The sequence below is a fragment of the Pelodiscus sinensis genome, chromosome 10, assembly GCF_049634645.1.
Source record: "Pelodiscus sinensis isolate JC-2024 chromosome 10, ASM4963464v1, whole genome shotgun sequence".
NCBI classification, from domain to species: domain Eukaryota; kingdom Metazoa; phylum Chordata; order Testudines; family Trionychidae; genus Pelodiscus; species Pelodiscus sinensis.
Genome location: NC_134720.1, coordinates 47,507,360 through 47,524,183, shown reverse-complemented (window position 1 = coordinate 47,524,183; position 16,824 = coordinate 47,507,360). Strand labels below are relative to the sequence as shown.

At 46.8% G+C, this 16,824-nt stretch overlaps 1 long non-coding RNA gene across 1 annotated transcript in view; it reads right to left on the bottom strand.

Moving 5' to 3' along the window:
- LOC142830805 (uncharacterized) overlaps nucleotides 1-16,824 on the bottom strand; it is a 119,930-nt gene that overhangs the window by 24,290 nt on the left and 78,816 nt on the right. The window lies entirely within an intron of this gene.

Below are 16,824 nucleotides of genomic sequence, written 5' to 3'. Positions count from 1 at the left end.
TTTATTTACTCCGGTTTATATTTCTGCCAGCAATTCTCTTATCAGGCTACCCTCTTGGAAGAGATGTTAGAGGGCAGCTCAGAGAATCCAAGATAAAAAATTCTCAATCATGCAGATTCCTGCTAGAATACGTTTTCAAAACTGCATAATTATTTTGTGTATATAAAATATGAACTATTTTATATAACTATCACTGCCACTACAATGGAGAGACTTTTATGTGGTAAAAATACTCAGACACCTTAGGTCTGTCTGCCAGGATATTCACAGTAGCAATTGGGGGATGCACCTCCCCATTTTCCCCTCCAAAATTTTAATTGCTAAATGGGATGCCCCCACATGTCCCTTCCTTGTCCCTCTGGGTGGCCCTCCCTGCGCAGGCCAGTCGCCCCTGCTGGTTACAGTAATATAAATAGGGACCTACTAAATTTATGTCCCTAAAGACATTATGGACTTAGAAATCTGGTCTCTCTCTGTGAAATCTTGTCTTTATATGCTTTAAGCCTATACTATACACATTTCTTGGGGGGGAACCAGCATTTCTCAAATTGAGGGTTCTGATCTGAAAGGGAATTCTAGGAAGTGGCAAGACAATTTTAGGAAGTTCTGGGTTTTGCCATTCTTCTTCGCTGCTTTCAGAGCTGGGCAGCCAGAGAGTGGTGGCTGCTGACTGAGAGCCCAACTCTGAAGGCAGCAGCACAGAAGTCGGGATAGCTGTACCATATCATGCCATCTTCACTTCTGCCCTGCTGCTGGCAGTGGCTCTGCTCCCTGTCAGCAGCTGCCGCTCTCCAGCCATCCAGTTCTGAAGGCACATCTGCCCCCAGCAGAAGGGCATAAGTAAGGGTAGCAGGGCAGCAACAACCTCATGAGCCACAGACACACAAACCTCTTTTTTGGGTCAGGATTTCTACAGTTACAACACCCTGAAATTTCAGATTTAAATAGCTGAAGTCATGACATGTTCTATGACCATACATTTGACCAAAACAGACCATCAATGTGGTAGGGCTCTAATTATAGAATACACAAGGGTGGGGCAATAATTTCAATGAGGGGGGGCACTCCAAGATTTTGGCAAGTGGTCAAGGGCCACACTTCTATGGAGGGGGTATAGGGTTTGTGATGGAAGTTGGATGCAGAAGGGAGCTTGGGGTAGGAAACTGGGGTGCAGGAGGGTGTGTGGGGTCTAAGAGGGATTTTGGGTAAAGGTGGGGGCTGTGATCTGGGGCAGGAGCTTGGGGTGCACAGTCCAGGAGGGGTTAGGCATGCAGGAGAGGACTCTAGGAGTGGGTGCAACGTTGGGAGGGAGATGTGACCTGGTAGAAGGGGGAAAAGGGGTGCAGAGGGTTTGGGTGGTGATCTGGGGCAGGGAGGGGGTATGGGAGAGAGGATTCTGGCCTCTAGAAGGAGTGTCAGAGGGGGAGCAGAGTCTGGGAGGGTGTTGTGACCTGAGAGAAGAGGGGAAAGGGAAACAGAGGGTTTGGGAGGAGGCCAGGTTCAGGTAGTCAGAGGGGAGAGAAGGGGTGAGATGCCAGAGGCAGGCTGTGGCTGGGAGGTGCTTACCTAGGTGGCTCCCAGCCAGCAGCCCTGCAGAATCCTGAGGCAGACTGTCCACTGCAATCCAAAGCGGCTGACTGCTCCATGTGGCCCTGCTGCGGGCATGGGAAGCAGAGAGGGAAGCTTCTCACACTGGCCAATGAGAGCGGAGAGATTTTGCTAGGCAGGTAGGGGCAGTGTGCGAAGACTCCCTCTTCCCTCCCCAGTGGTCCAGAGCAGAGAATGGCTGGCTGTTTAAAGCATGAGCTGTTCTCTGTCTAAGGTTCTTGGCGAGGCAGCCACAGGCCAGATGCGGCTACTGGGCAGGCCAGATCCTGATCCCGCTGGCAGCCTCTTGCCCACCCCTGCGCTACCCAATCCATCAGGCTGTCCGACATTTTCCACTATACAATCCTGTTTTCCATTGCTTAAAACCAGGGATCTCAAACTCCCAGCCTCGGGGACCTGCAGCCTGAGCATTTCCTCAATCCAGCACACAAAATATTTTGAAAAAGTTATTTAATCAGGCTGGGGCGGTTGTCAGCCCATGAAGGGAGGGTGGCATGCAGGGACTCACCCTCACACATAGCTCTCAGCCGCATCCAGGCTCTCAGCACCCACCTAGTCCCAGCTGCAGTGGGTACCATTTAGTCCCACAGCCATGCTGGCTGCTTTACGCCACTACGCAAACTGCGCTGGCCAGGGAACGTGAAAGTGCAGATGGGGAGGCAGGTAGGATTCCAGTGCGAGGTCATTAATATTAGTGGGGTCTGAAGGGAAAGCATCCCAATGCAAGGACATGGGGGTGTCAGGGTGAGGAGTCAGTTTCATGTCTTTTGTAGGATCCTGGTCTCTGTCCAGGTTCCTGTACACAGAGGGAGAAACTATCAATTTGCATGGACTGTATTTCCAACCTCACACATTCAAAACTCATGAATCAGCCTCTCCCACCCCCCAAAAGAGAAGGGCTTCCTGAAATCACAGATGAAAAAAACACTTGGGGATCTTTCTTTTTGGCATCTACTGTTTGAGGTCTTTGGCTGAACGCAGGCCCATGAAAATCCAACCAAATTTGGCCAAGCTATAAGCCTCTGAAAAATCGCAGGTAGCACATACTCAGTAGATATTTGTTAGAATTTGTCAACTTAATTCTCTGAAGGTTCCATCCAGACTGTTCATGCTCCAGCCCAGGTTTTCAAGAGCTGAGCTGGACTCTCCCTACAGTTGTGCATCCTGGCTGCTAGGGCCACTGTGGCACCAGCATCAGAACTGGTATCAGGGAAAATGTCTCTCCTGTGCTCACACTGTTCTTGCTGCTGACCCCCAAACAGCAAGGGAGAGAGCAGGACAAACGCCCTGACTAGAGTGCAGGAATATGGTAGGCATATGTGTGTGAGAAGACAGATGGATGTAGGAAGAGACATAGGAGTTTGGTGGGAGGGAAGTGAGTAAGAGCTTGGAGCAGAAGGGGTTTAGGAACTAGGGGTATGACAGCTGGAGTGTAGGAAAATGGGCAAAGAATGAGGATGGGGCAGGAGCAGAAGCAGGAGGAAGAAAATGGGGGGCAAGATTTGAGCAGGGGAAAATAGAAGCAGAGTGGGGTGATGGGGCAGAAGAGGGAGAAGGAGGATAGCAATAGAGGACAAGAAGCAGTAAAAACTGGAGTTGAGGTAAAACAGGAGCAAGGGGCATAAGAAGATACTGGGGGAAAGAAAGGGTAGAAAAATCTATTACCAATAGAGTGCACTTTTGGACATAGCCTGAAATTGAAACCATTATTCTTGAGCCGTAATACTCCTTTGCTGTCACAATTAGCTGGGAATAACCTGCTGGCAAAATATGTCTCTTTCTCTTTCTAATTCCTAGTCCACATAAAAGATAACAACCTACCACTGCTATCAGTTACTCTGTTAGCTCAAAAGGTACAGATCTATCCAAATCCTGCTGATGAGCCATATGGAACATTAATGTAGTTCTAAATGATACTGCAAAATCAGCAAGGGTACTAATCAATCAAGGCGCTAAAGGAGCATGAAAGGAAGAGAAGGCTATTGCAGAGAAGCTAAATTAGTTATTTGTATCTGACTTCACTGCGTAAGATGTGAAGGAGATTCCCACACCTCAGTCATTAATTTTAGGTGACAAATCTGACATTCTCTCCCAGATCGAGGTGCCACCCGAGGAGATTTTGGAAAAAATGATGACTGAATCATTAGTAAGTCACCAGAACTACACATGATTTACCCAAGAATTCTGAAGTAACTCAAATATGAAATTGCAGGTCTACTAAGTGATATAATCTAATGGTAAAATAAGCTTGTGTACCAGATGATAGGAAACTAGGGATGTGAATGTGAGACATGAGCAGCAGGTATAATAGGCTAGGGGAAGAAACTGGGGATGAACCCAGGAAGCTAAGAAGTAAATACCACCTTCTCAGTCACCATGGAACCTGAATGGGGCATAGCAAAAGTGTCTTCCAGAGCACAGACACTTTTTCCCAGGGCAGCTTGGGGTCTGGGGAGGGAAGGAATGGCACAGTGCAGCTGCAGCTGGCTTGGGACTCCATTGGGCACATGGGAAGCTGTTTGGGGCTTTGGCTGGATGGAACCTCCTCAAGCTAAGAGGAGGGTGCTCAGGGCTTCTCTGGGTGAGAGGTGTGTGTGTCTTGGCGCTCCAACATTGGAAGGGGGAAAGGGTATGAAGCTCTGACCATGGCAGGGTGGTGGGGTAGAGGCCCTCTAGGTTCCAGCCATAAGTCTCAGAGCTCTGGTTATGGTGGGAGGTGACAGAGGGTTGTGGGTGGAAGGGGCGGAGCTGGGACTAGCCTCCCCTAGGGGACTCCACTCACTGCCTGGTCGAATAGCTAATGTAATGCTGATTTTTAAAAAGGGTACCTGGTGTGATACTAGCTACTGCCAGTAATCCTGACTTCGGTAACAAGCAAACTCGTGGAAACTAGGGATGTAAAATCCCGTTTGACTATTTAAATGGTTAAGCATTATGTTTAGCTGGTTAACTGATTAAAGGGGGAGAGACTCCATCTTGTGGGCCCCGCAAAGCCAGAACAACCCCCACTGGTTAACCAAAAACTGTAAGCCTCATCCATTGAGGCTTCATATCCCTAATCTCCAGGCATCCCTAGGCTCCGTTAAGGGTCAATGGATTAACCATTCACATCCCTAGTGGAAGCTCTAATAAAGAACAGACTCACCAGACACATAGATTAACACAGTGTTTGGGAAGAGTTACCGTGGCTTTTGTAAGGAAATTATGCCTCACCAATGTCCTTTATTCCCCACTCATCTGAAGAAGTGGGTTCAACCCATGAAAGCTCATGATACTACAGATACCATGTTACAGAACTACTCGTTTTTTCAGTGTATTAGGATTCTCTGAGAGCATCAGCAGGCATGTGGACATGGGTGATCCAGGTGATACAGTGTACATGGACTTTCAAAAAACCTTTGACAAAGTCCCACCCCAAAGGCTCTTAAGCAAAGTAAGCAGTCATGGGATAAGAGGGAATGTCTTCTCACAGATTAATAACTGGTTAAAAGATAGAAAACAATGGATAGAAATAAATGTTCATTTTTCACAATGGAAAGTAGTAAATAGCAGGACCTGTTCTGTTCAACATATTGATAAATGATTGGGAAAAAAAAGTTAAACAGTGAGGTGGCAATGATGCTAATTTACTCAATATAGTTAAGTCTAAATGTGACTACAAAGAGTGCCAAAAAGATTTTACGACACTGGGTGACTGGGCAACAAAATTAAAGATGAAATTCAGTGCTTATCAGTGCAAAGTAAGACATATTGGAAAACATAATCAGAACTATACACAAAGGATGTTAAGTTCTAAATTAGCTGTTACCACTCGTGAAACAGATCTTGGTGTTACTGTGGCTAACTCTCTGAAAACATCTACTCAATGTGTAGCAGCAGGCAAAAAGTTAACACAATGTTAGCTCTCTTTAGGAAAGGGATGGATAATAAGACAGAGGATATCTTAATGCCACTATATAAATCCATGGTAATCTACACCTGGAATATTTTGTGCAGTCTTGGTCCCTCCCCCCCATCTCAGAAAAGACATATTAGAATGGGAAAATGTATAGAAAAGAGCAACAAAAATGATTAAGGGTATGGAATGGCTTCCCGCTGAGAAGAGGTTGAAAAGACTGGGACTGTTCAACTTAGAAAAGAGATAGCCAAGGGGAGGGTATGATAGAGGACTATAAAATTCATGACAGGAGAAAGTGTTATTTACCCCTTCATGTAACACAATAGCCAGGCATCACTGCTGAAATCAATAGGCAGACGTTTTAGAAGACACGTAAGGAAGGACTTCTTCATACAAAGCACATTCAACCTGCGGAATGTGTTGCCAAGGGATGCTGTTAAAGCCGAAAGTATAACTGGGTTAAAAAAGAATTAGTTATGGATGGAACATATTGTACCGCTAGCCTATTATACCCATGTCTCCATGTATTCATGGAGGATAGATTCATCAATAGCTATTAGCCAAGATGATTAGTAACCCAACCCCATACTCTGCTTCTCCCCAAGGCGACAACTCTCTCAAGCCGGGACTGGATGGATCACTCAATAATTGCCCTATTTTCTTCATTCCCTATAAAGCATCAGACAACTGGTCACAGTCAGAAGACAGACTGGCTTAGATGGACCAATATTCTGACCGAGTGTGGCCATTTTATGTTCCTCTGAGGGATCTAGTTGTTGTTGTTTCAATTCCTCAGTTTTCAAAAAGCTTAAGAATTTATCTTAATGAAAGAAAGTCAAGCAGTCTAAGATTAGGAATCACCTCAATTGAAGTTACTTCCACAATCTTAATTCAGACCTCTTGAGCGCATGCATTGTTACAACCTTAACATTCCTTTTACACACTTTATTTGGATGTAAAAAAGCCTAGACTAGACAGATGACTGAAATAGATAAACAAAACAAAGGGTGGGTCAGGACTGGTGAACTATTAATCAGAGAAAGTACATGTTCTCCTTCAGTTACATAACACGTTCAAAATCCTTCACAGGCTTACAAAGTGGTCTCAGCATAGGGCCTTGAGCTTCAGTCACCAGGTTTCAAAATGAAAAGGTAGTCTCTGTTCAGGTCCCATAACTCTGTTTGTTAAAAGCTGGGAATGGGTAACAGCGGGTGGATCACCTGATTACCTGTTCTGTTCATTTCCTCTGGGGCACCTGGTATGGTGCACTGTCAGAAAACAGGACACTAAGGCTGGATGGGTCTTTGGTCTGTCCCAGGCTGGCTGTTTTTATGTTCAGGGATGCGGGGAGGGGAATGCTACAGAGACAAGAATGTAAGAATTCCCCACCATTAGATTGGCACCCCCATCAGGAGAGAGGCCAAGAAATGGAGAGTGCATTCTCACCACACGAGTAGAGCTCTACCAAATTCATAGTTATGAAAAATACATCACAGACCATGAAATCTAGTCACCCCCATGACATCTGATCTTTTAGGTGCTTTTCCCCTATGTTATACAGATTTCAAGGGGAAGACCAGAGTTTCTCAGATTCGGCATCCTGCCCAGAAGGGAATGGCAGGGGGCTGTAAGGGTATTTTAGGAGCAGTTACAGTATTGTTGCCTTTACTTCTGCATTGACCTCAGGGCTGGCCCTACCATGAGGCAAATTGAAGCAGCCACCTCAGGTGCCAGACTGTCGGGGGAGAGGGGGGTGCCACTAGGACCCAGAGTGTAGAAAATTGTGTCTGCTGCTGGTGCATATGTAGGTAGCAGAGCAGGACCATGAGAGGAGTAGCACAGCAAGAAGGCAGAATTGAAACCTTTCACATTTTTGGCCCAAGCAAGGAGGATGGGGGTGTCATTTGAGCTCCCTGCCTCAGGTGCCAAAATGTTGATTGACCTCAGAGATTGCTAGCCAGGCAGCCAGCTCGGAAAGCAGCACCCCCCCCCCAGCCAAGCACAGAAGTAAGGTGGCAATACCATAGCATGACACCCTTCCTTCTGCACTGCTGCCTTCCCAACTGCCCAGTTCTGAAGGCAGCATCATTGCCAGAAACAGTGCAAAAGTAATGGTAGCAATATCACAACCCCCTCTGCAATAACCTTGTGCCCCCACCACTACTTCATGGGTCAGGACCCGTATAAGTAGAAGACCATGAAATTTTAGATTTCAATAGCTGAAATCATGACATTTACTATTTTTTAAAATAAATGAAGTTGACCAAAGTGAGCCATGAATTTGATAGTGCCCTACACATGAGGGAAACGCTACCCAAGGCAGGTGGAAGCAAGTTGGCAGGAGGCAGTGTAAGGAAGCTGACAGTGTTGCTGCTGCCTTCACTTGCCAAGGCTGATTCTTTGGCACCTTTCACCTGGATGCACTATAATTCTTTAAAAACACATCACCCTTTTTGTCTTTCCCCTTCCATGGAAAGGAAGGCACCTTTCCTTCCCGGGATCCTTAGGACCAAAAAAACATAGTCTAGGCATAGCCAAAGTAGCCCGGGCCTTTGTCATTCTCTGAGAGGGCCGGTCCACAGCCTAAACAGGGAGAGGCTGTGTCAGTGCATGGTAGACAGGAAAGTCCAAAGAGCTAACAATTCAATAAGTAGTGGTCTTTCCTCTGAGCCAGGACTCACTCCAGGGCTGCTGACAACTTTAGGGGGACAATCATGCTGTCTTTGAACACCAGAGCCGGTGCAAAGAGCAGCAACTTCTCTTTGGCCTGTGGAACAAATTTAGTGGTGATGTTAATCGTAGTGTAAATTGGTCAGAAAATTGGTGAAAGTGCAAAGTCATGTTTGTTGCAACAAGATGGCATTAAATGAGTGTGCAACACAAGTATACTTTTTACAGATGCCAAGGAGGTGTGAGATGGGGTTAGCAGGAAGCCATTGCCTAAAGGCTGTAAGATAAAGCAACCTCTCCTTTTAGCTTACCCACATCTCTCCTATTAGATGCTTTTTCTACTAGCTCCTGCCCAGCAATCCCCTGGCATGGAAGTTTACATTCACCAATGCCAGTTAGACAATAAGTAGTCCTATGGCACCTTAGAGCACCAGAGGTGGGGAACCTTTTTTGGATCATGGGCCACTGAGCCACAGGAAACTCAGTCGGGGACCGCACACAAATGAAAAGCAAAACAACAACAAAGAAATCCTCATTGACACGGCCCCTGGCTGAGAAGCAGATATTCCCCACATTCCCTTTGCACACCAGAGTTTTGGAGCTAAGGGGGGCCCAGGCTAGTAAATTTTGTGTGCTCCAGCCCCATGAAGGTAGAGAATGGTGAAGGAGCTGGAGTGCCAGCATGAGCGCCCCAATGCTGGGGGAAGAGCCCCAAGCCTTGGGGGCCAGACCAAGGCAGGCTGGGGGCCACATCCAGACACCAGGCCTTTGGTTCCTCACCCCTGCCTTAGGAACTAACACAAATATATAATATTGTGAGCTTTTGTGAGTAAAACCCACAATTTCAAAGGTTCTGCAGCAACAGTGGGCAATCTCAAAGCCCCAGTCATAGATTAGGACAGAAGTGGGCAATAATTTTTGCAAGGGGACGCTTAATGACTTTCAGTAAATGGTCATGGGCTAGAATAATAGAATACTACGACTGGAAGGGACCTCGAGAGGTCATCGAGTCCAGTCCCCTGCCCTCATGGCAGGACCAAGTACTGTCTAGACCATCCCTGAAAGACATTTATCTAACCTACTTAAATATCTCCACAGGTGGAGATTCCACAACCTCCCTGGGCAATTTATTTACCTAAACCTCCCTTGCTGCAGTTTAAGCCCATTGCTTCTTGTTATATCCTCAGAGGCCAAGATGAACAAGTTTTCTCCCTCCTCCTTATGACACCCTTTTAGATACCTGAAAATGGCTATCATGTCCCCCCTCAATCGTCTCTTTTCTAAACTAAGCAAACATAATTCTTTCAGCCTTCCTTCATAGGTCATGTTCTCTAGACCTTTGATCATTATTGTTGCTCCTCTCTGGACCTTCTCCAATTTTCCCACATCTTTCTTGAAATGCAGTGCCCAGAACTGAACACAATACTCCAATTGAGGCCTAACCAGCACAGAGTGGAGTGGAAGAATGACTCCTCGTGTTTTACAACACACCTGTTAATGCATCCCAGAATCATGTTTGCTTTTTTTGCAACAGCATCACACTGTTGACTCATATTTAGCCTGTTGTCCACTATACTATAACCCCTAGATTCCTTTCTGCCGTACTCCTTCCTAGCCAGTCGCTTCTCATTCTATAGGTGTGAAACTGATTGTTCCTTCCTAAGTGGAGCACTTTGCATTTGTCTTTATTGAACTTCATCCTGTTTGTAAATTTGGAAGAAGATCCTCTTATGGTTTATCATCTGGTATTAAAAACTAAAGTTCTTTTGATGACTTTCAGATTAACTTTTTATTTATACACATGGAGCCCATGTTGAGCGTTTCAAAGCAGTTTATTTAGGCACACTTTTTCTATTATTTTCAATGGAAGAGATGGGCCTAAATCCCTAGTCTGCTTTGAAATGCATAACACTGATTCTCCATCACTTGGCATGTTGTGCCTCCACTTACACGAGGGCAAAGGGTGTGTAATATTATCTTTCTGAAACTCTCATAACACAAGGTCCAAGTCCATGGAAGATCAGGCACTATATCAGGGGTCTCAAACTCCCAGTTGACAGAGCCATCTTTCTTTAACCAGTTTGAGAAATCTGAAGATATGAGAGCTGGGAAATGCATGTTTAATTACCCGTCCCATCCTTCTGAAAGGGCAGGAGTTTCCTATTGTACCCTACATTGCAAGGGGTTTGATCAGTCTAGCTTTATATGGCCAAAGCAATGGGGCATTCCACTACTGAGTCTGATTTTTTAGATGTTTCTCATTTTCAGTTTCTTCATGGGAGATGGTCTCAAAACAAAGCTTCAGAGTCAGGCCCACCGACAGGCTCGGGGGGGTATAAAAGGGACAGGTGCTCTGGAGCCTCATGATTCTAAAAGGTAGCAGCAGCAGCAACTGGAGCCCTTTAAATTGCCACCGGAGCGCTGCACCACACACTCCGTGAGGCTGTGAGGCCGGGAGGCAGAGGGAATGCCCTGCTCTGGGCAGCACAGAAGGCTGGCTGCCCCTTTCCCTGCCCTTTCTGCCCAAGGCCCCACCCCTTCCCGGAGTTTGGTGTCAGGGATCCCCCCCCCCCCCACCTCGCCCAGGGGCCATGCAGGCTGTCAGCTCTCCTGTCCAGAATCAAACTCGGTGGAAGTTTGGATCCTAGATTCTAAACTCTGCAACTGGTCTTTAATGGAACAAACAAAACCTGGATTTAAATCCTCCTGGAGTTTTGTTATATTCAAACCCAGACTGGGCTGGCCCACTTCTATTCCTAATGTAAATTGAATTATCAAACGATTTCCATTAAAAGGCTTATTTTTTGCACTGAGGCTGAAATAGTCTTTGGCCTAATTGACAGATCTTAAAATACCTTCATAGTCACAGAAAACAGTCAGATTAAACACAGAATGTACAGAGGAGAAAGCCATTGAGGCATAAGCCCATATGTGGAGGATAGAGTATGGGGAGAATGCAATATCCCAGGTGGGCATCTTATGGCTATTGAGTTTGTCTAGTTTTGGTGGCCAATGTAACATCTTAGGCCCTATTTGCGCTGACCCTCATCATTGATCTAATTTCCCTTTTCCAGTCCTCTGGAATCTCTCCTGTCTCCCATGATTTTCCAAAGAGGATAGCTAGAGGCTCAGGTACCTCCTCTATCAGCTCCTTGAGTATTCTAGGATGCATTTCATCAGGCCCTGGTGACTTGCAGGCATCTAACTTTTCTAAGTAATTTTTAACTTGTTCTTTTTTTATTTTATCTTCTAAACCTCCCCCCTCCCCACTAGCATTCACTATGTTAGGCATTCCTTCATCAGACTGCTCGGTGAAGACCTATATGACTTCAGCAGGTTTTGGTGGTGATGGGGGATTTCAACTATCCAGACATCTGTTAGGAAACTAACACAGTAGGGCACAAACAGGGCCGGATTAAGGGGGGGTAGCTGGGCAGCTGCCCGGGGAGCCAACCTATGGGGGGCACCTGATTGCAGTTGTAAGGGGTGCCGCGTGGCCTCTGCCCCCGGGTGCACAGCACCCCCTTACAGCTGCAATCAGGCGCTGCATGGCCCCCGCCCCGGGCACACGGTGCCCCTTACAGCCCAGGGGCGGGGTCCGCGTGGCGCCTGATTACAGCTGTAAGGGGTGCCACACACTCGGGGGGCGGGAGCCATGCATGCGCCATGCGCCCGCTGCCTGAGGCGCAAGAATGCCTCGAGCCAGCACTGGGCACAAATTATCCAATAAGTTCTTGGACTGCACTGGAGACCATTTTTATTTCAGTAGATTGAGAAAGCTACTCGGGGGAAGCTGTTCTTGATTTGATTTTAACAAATAGGGAGGAACTGGTTGAAAATTTGAAAGTGGAAGGCAGCTTGGGTGAAAGTGATCATGAATTCATAGCGTTCATGTTTCTATGGAAAGGTAGAAGGGAAAACTGCAAAATAGAGACAACGGATTTCAGGAAGGCAGGTTTTTGTAAACTCAGAGACCGATAGGCAAGGTCCCATAGGAAGCAATGCTAAGAAGAAAAACAACTGAAGAGAATTGTCAGCTTTTTTAAAGGGACATTATTAAGGGCCCAAAAGCAAACTATTCCATAGAAAGTATGACAGGAGACCTTACATGACCTAAAAATCAAAAAGAAGTTGTAAAAAAAGTGGAAACTAGGTCAAATTACAAAGGATGAATATAAGCAAACAACACAGGTATAAAGGGGCAAGATTAGAAAGGCAAAGGCACAAAACAAGCGCAATATAGCTAGAGACATAAAGGGTAACAAGAAGACAGGGCCAGCTCTAGGAACCAGCAAATCAAGCACGTGCTTGGGGAGGCGCATTTCCAGGTTAGCAGCCCTCCCACCAATTTTAAAGGGCTGAGACGCCACTACCCGCTGCGTAGCGCTGGTACCATGTGCACCTGGAGCCTGCTGGCTGCCCTCTGCCTCCTGCTGCTGCCCAGCTCCACCACCTACTTTGGGTCAGCCCTGCCCACGGGGGGCCAGAGCAGGTTCGCGGGGGGATGGCCCCACTGCAGGAAGTGCAGTCTCCCCTCCGGCAAGAGCCATGGCGGCTGCAGGGGGGCTGGGCACCCACCAGAGCCCCTGTGCCCTGGGCATGGCCACACAGATCGCGCTGGACAAGGCCCTGCAGGCGCTGGAGAAGCTGCAGGTACTGGTGGAGCAGCCAGGCCTGGGGCTGAGGAACAGTCCCCCCTGCCGGCCCCAGCTCCTGCCCCAGACACACCAGCACCTGCTGCTGATCTGGGGCCAGCCTGGGCCACCATTCTGGGAGGCCGGCTACTTCCCCGTCTTCTTCAGCAACCTCCAGCGCAAGGCCAAGCAGGCCACCAAGCTCTTCAAGGGAGGCCCCGAGGGAATTTGTCAGGAGGGGTCAGCCTCCAGGTACTGGCCCCCAGGCAGTGGGGGCGGGGCGAGGCAGGAATGCCCAGGGCTGTGGGTCGGGAGTGAGAGGCACTGGCAGGGCTGTGGGTGAGGAGTGAGGGGCACTGGCAGGGCTGGGCTGGGCTGGCTGTGGGGGCTGTGGGTCAGGGAGTGAGGGGCACCATCAGGTGGGGAGGGGCCAGAGCTGGGCTGGCTATGGGGGCTGTGGGTCGGGAGTGAGGGGTGCCTGTCCATAGGGAGGGGCTGGACGGGGCAGGGACAAGGCTGTTGTGACCCAGCAGTGAGTGAAAGGGGAGGGGGAGTTTACTTGAAGCGCTTTTCCCTTTATGGAATTTTTTTTTAAATTAATAGCTTTATCTAAGCTAATAAGTCATAAAACTTTTCCTCTAAAAGTATTAGAACTTGTAGCAAGAAATGATTTTTTCACTCCAAACACTGCTATAGCATTACGCATTCTTTTAACATTACCAGTATCAGTGGCTTCTGGTGAGTGAAGTTTCCCAGAAGTGAAATTACTAAAAAATTATTTGAGGTCCACCATGTCTCAAAATCGTTTGTCAGGACTCGCATTAATTTCAATTGAAAGTACCACTGCAAAAAGTTTAGATTTTACTGAATTATCAAAAGGCTACGCAAGTATAAAAACCAGAAAAATTCAGTTCATATACATTCTTTTAATTTATGAGAAACTGGGCACACTGGAAGACACTAACATTTTTCATTACAGTGTATAGTTGAACCCAAATTGTTTGTAATTGTGGTTTTGTTAAAATTAAATGAGTACACTAGTAGGAGATTATTTTATTTCACGAACTACAAATTGTCTGTTTTCATTTTTTTTATTTTAAACAGTAAAAAAAACCAACAACATAAAAAAAAATTGCAAAGTGCAAACATATATAAAAGCCAACAAAAAGGAGGGGGCGGCAAAAAACCGAGAGCTGGCCCTGCAAGAAGATGTTCTATAAATATATTAGAAGCAAGAGGGAGACCCAGGACAGGGCAGTCCCATTGTTCAGTGAAGAGGGAGAAACAATAAAAGGAAACTAGGAAATGGCAGAGGTGCTTAATGACTTCTTTGTTTCTGTCTTCACCAAAAAGTTTGATGGTGATGGGATGACTAACCCAGTGAATGCCAGTGGAAATGGGGTAGGTTTAGAAGTTAAAATTAAAAAAGAACAAGTTAAAATTATGTAGAAAAATGAGATATCTTCAGATCACCAGAGCCTGATGAAATGCATCCCAGAATATTCAAGGCACTGATAGAGGAGGTCTTTAGCTATCATCTTTGAAAAATCACGGAAGTTGGGAAAGAGTCCAGAAGACTGGAAAAGGGCAAATATAGTGCCCATCTATAAAAAGGGAAATAAGAACAACCCAGGAAACTACAGACTACTCAGTTTAACTTCTATGCCAGGGAAGATAATGGAGCAAGAAATTAAGGAATTAAACTGCAAACATCTGGAAGAGTGTACCAGTGATTGCAGTTGTATCTGGTGCCTCAATGTGGGAAAGAGTGGAGGAGGCCTCACATGGGAAAAGTCTTTCCACAATCCTGTCTGAAATGTTTATTTTTGGGGAGGAGGGTGATAGCCAAATGTCACATGGACGCTGTGTCTCCCTCGGGAACAGAGCCCCTATGGCTGAAGAACTCCTATGCATTAGACATTGTCAATTTACATTTTCAAAGTTTGTTCCTTAAGTACAGCCTGCAAGAACACAGGATGACGTTGGCAGTGACACTCTGAGCCTGCTGGACAGCTTTAGGAAGGCACTCTAGTAGAAAAGCCACTTATTTTTTTAGTTTGTTCCCATCTCAATATTGCCAGTCTTAAGGCTGTGTCTACACTGGCATGATTTTGCACAAAAGCAGCCGCTTTTGCGCAAAAACATGCTGCCTGTCTACACTGGCGGGGAGTTCTTGCACAAGAACACTGATGTTCTAATGGCTTTAAAAGTCAGTGGCAGAGCGACCAGGGAGCGAAGCGGACAGGAGCTGCAGACCGGGGAGTTTGAGAGGGAGTGTGACAGAGGGAGGCCTACAATGGTCAGGAAGACCCACAACACCTGTGCCAGCACTGCTCCTGTCTCCTCCACTGGCACCTGTAGCCAGACAGAGCACCTGAGCATGGATGCCTCTACCCAGATCCTGGTGTGGTTTTGCAGGGACGGTGGATTGCAATTCCCACTTATTGATATCCAGGCTGGGGAGATCATCCAATGCGAAAGGTGCCTGCTGGTGGAATCTCTCAGGCAGCAGGTGGCAGAGCTACAGGAGGAGGTGGCTAGGTTGAGGAGCATCCACATCCGTGAGAAATTCCTGGACCCTGTTCATGAGGAGACAGAGGTAGCTGTCCCGGTACACAGGACTATGGATACACCACTGGTGGAGGAGGAGACGCTCAAGGTAGACAGTGGCAGCTGGTTACTTCTGGCAGCGGGCACTGCTCCACCCCTGCTCCGAACCCTCCCTCCATGGTACTAGGAAACCATTATGCTCTTCTTTATACAGGATATAAGCAATTATCCCCTACACCAGAGGAGGAGAAGCCCCGTACCCCCAAGGCTGGGAGGTCCGCTGCTACCACTGTGAATAGGAAACATAGGGTAGTGGTGGTCGGAGACTCTCTTCTAAGGGGGGCGGAGGCGCCCATATGTCGCCCTGACATTTCATCTCGAGAGGTACGCTGTCTTCCGGGGGCCCATATCTGAGATGTTACAGAGGCATTGTCAAGGATTATCCGGCCCTCTGACTACTACCTCATGCTACTCATCCACATGGGCACTAATGATACTGCGAGGTGTGACACTGAGCAGATCAAGAGTGACTACAGGGCTCTGGGGGTACGGGTGAAGGAGTTTGGAGTGCAGGTGGTATTCTCTTCGATCCTTCCTGTCAAAGGCAGGGGCCCAGGCAGAGACAGGTGCATCCTGGAGGTGAATTCCTGGCTGTGAAGATGGAGTCGCAAGGAGGGTTTTGGCTTCCTCAACCATGGGATGCTATTCCAGGAAGGACTGCTAAGCAGGGATGGTGTTCACCTTTCAAGGAGGGGGAAGACCCTATTTGGACAAAGAATGGCTAACCTAGTGAGGAGGGCTTTAAACTAGGTTCGATGGGGACAGGTGAGCAAAGCCCACAGGTAAGTGGAGAACATGGAGATCTGGGAAATGGGTCAGAAATAGGAAGAAGCATGGGCTACAATGGCAGAAAGAAAGGAGGGTCAGGGCAAAACTGGGAGGCAAGGTCAAATCAGGATCCTAGATGCCTATATACAAATGCGAGGAGTATGGGAAATAAGCAGGAAGAACTGGAAGTGCTAATAAATAAGTACAATTATGACATTGTTGGCATCACAGAAACTTGGTGGGATAATACACATGATTGGAATGTTTGTATAGGAGGGTACAGCTTGCTCAGGAAAGATAGACAGAGAAAAAAGAGAGGAGGTATTGCCTTATACCAGGGGTGTCCAAACTTTTCTCAAAGAGGGCCAGATTTGATGAAGTGAACATGCGTGAGGGCCGACCATTTTGCCTGACATTCTTTGAACCATTAAAATTAAATGCAAATTAACTATTTTATGCAAAGTTTATTGCAAATGGCATACTTTTCATTTCGTCACATGGATGACAAATCTAAACAGGTGTTAAATCACTCTGCCTTTCATATCTGAAGGCCAGATGAAAAAAAAAATCGAGGAAGCTGAAATATATGTCAGGAAAATTGTAAAGTACATTACATATTATTGGTAATAAAGGTTG